The sequence below is a fragment of the Arvicola amphibius genome, chromosome 3 (assembly GCF_903992535.2).
Source record: "Arvicola amphibius chromosome 3, mArvAmp1.2, whole genome shotgun sequence".
Taxonomy (NCBI): domain Eukaryota; kingdom Metazoa; phylum Chordata; class Mammalia; order Rodentia; family Cricetidae; genus Arvicola; species Arvicola amphibius.
In genome coordinates, this window is record NC_052049.1 from 151,257,563 (window position 1) to 151,260,129 (window position 2,567).

Genomic DNA, 2,567 nt, shown 5'->3' on the forward strand with positions numbered 1-2,567 from the left:
CTAAACAGAGAATTCTCAACAGAGGAATCTAAAATGGCTGAAAGACACTTAAGGAAATGCTCAACATCCTTAGCCATCAGAGAAATGCAAATCAAAACAACTGTGAGATTCCATCTTATACCTGTAAGAATGGCTAAGATCAAAAACACTGATGACAACTTATGCTGGAGAGGTTGTGGGGTAAAGGGAACACTCCTGCATTGCTGGTGGGAGTGCAAACTGGTACAGTGGATATCACTATGGTGATTTCTCAGAAAATTAGGAAACAACCTTCTTCAAAACCCAGCAATACCATTTTTGGGTATACACCCAAAGGATGCTCAATCATACCACAAGGACATGTGCTCAACTATGTTCATAGCAGCATTGTGTGTCATAGCCAGAACATGGAAACAACCTAAACACTCCTCGAGTGAAGAATGGATAAGGAAAATGTGGTATATTTACACAGTGGAATACTACATAGCAGAAAAAAATAATGACATCATGAAATTTGCAGGCAAATGGATGGTTTGAGAAATCATATTGAGGTAATCCAGACACAGAAAGACAAGTATCATATATACTCAGTCATAAGTGGCTTTAAGACATAAAAACAGCCTACAATTAACAATCCCAGAGAACCTAGACAACAAAGAGGACCCTAAGAGAGACATACATGGATCTAACCTACATGGGAAGTACAAAAACACAAGATCTCCTGAGTAAATTGAGAGCATGGGGACCATGAGAGAGGATGGAAGGGGAGGGGAGAAGAAGGGAGGGAAGTAGAGAAAAATATATAGCTCAATAAAAACAATAAAAACCTTAAAAACAAACAAAAAAAAATCACGCCCTTCTTTTTTGTTAATTCATTTCCATAACAACAAAGTAGGGAAGACTCAAGTGCCTCTGGCTGCAAGCATGGCTTTGTGTCCATCAACTCATGGCATGTGTGTGAGCCCCACAAGTAGACTCTGTCCATAGCACAGCTTTACAGAGGCGAAGGGAATGCAGAGGGTTCCGAGCTTACCCAGACAGCACTCACTGTGGCAGAAGTGTGATGTGAATTATATCATGCAATCATAGGCCAATGTCACCCTGACTTTTAACTGCTGGGAGGCACTCTCCTTGCCGCATGTCCCAAAACTGTCTTGAGAAATCCTTCACTAGTTCTTTTCCCGCTGTTCCATAGAAGAGCTCATAGCACAGAAAAGACACAGTATCTTTAGTACTGATGTTCCATAATTGAGAGCTTGAAGCCTTATCTGTTTATGTCTTGTGTGCCTACGTGTGCCAGTGTGTGTGTGTATGTGTGTGCGCAAACATGTATCTTTGTTCCATTTCTTCAATTATTCCATGAAACTCTTAATTAGCTATCATAACAACAGCTGTTTATCACACGCTGATAATGTGCTGGGCACTTGGCAGAACACCAGCCTCAGGATTTTACTCACGTGTACCCACAAGGACCACAAAAGACCACTAGGAGCTGAGGAAGCCACAGCACACCGACACGAGGAGCCAGATAAGGACAGTGTCTGTGGGTGAGTCTCTACCCACCTAATACAGGCAGGGCACCCTCAATGAGGCGAGCACTTTTGATTCTTTTTTAGACGGACTTTAATGCGGGAAGGTATGCACTGTGAAGCCAAGACAAAGGTTCCATGGGTATTCTCTGTTGCCAAGTTACGGTGATTTCTTTACCTCTAAAGCATTTGAGCCATCACTAGGATGCACATTTCCCTTCCCTGTGTCCTAGCCAGCCAAGGACACCAGTTTAGACTACGAAATGAAGATGATCAGGAAGCACTGGGTCAGCCAGGAAACAGGCCCATGTTTACGATTCAGTTTAACCCTGCCTACCTGCACGCCTCTGTATTACCATGTGAAATGTGTGTCATTGCAACAGCTATTAAGGTGGGAAAAAATTGGAAGTACAATTATCTGATGAGACTGACACACTGTCTATCCTGAATTAGTACAAATTCTGGGCTTCAACCAAACCCGCTAAACAACATAACAGGCGGATGAGGGGGCAAGACTGTCCCAATCCTGCTTCCACTGAATACCTCCTAACTATAAAATGTCGTTCAAATAAAGAGTCATGGAGTGTTTTAAATGTTTATTAGTAAGAGTTCTGAGTACAAATAAATTTAACTTGACATTTAGAAAAAACTGATTGGCTCTCTTAGTTCTGCACATTTTAATATCCAGTTCTAACACTAAACATCATAATGCTTTTAACTTTTAACTTAATTTGTCTTAATTTTAATAATCCTTTGCTCATTGGGTTAAACAGACTTTTAGGACATAAATCTAATTAAAGTAATGAATAAAAGTTTTCTGAAAAAGTTTTTTAAAAACTATAAAATTAGAATTCTTCAGTAGAAAACTTACAGCCACAAACAAAATTAACATTACATAATGTTTGATCAAAACTGTATCACAAATAACACGTTTACATATATTGCAATGATCTGCAATATAGTAAAATGCTTACTCAGAGAAGATCTAAAACCCTCCTTGAGAGAAGCTTTACATATTATGTAGTACTTTAAGGAGAGTCTGTTCCCAATAAATGATGA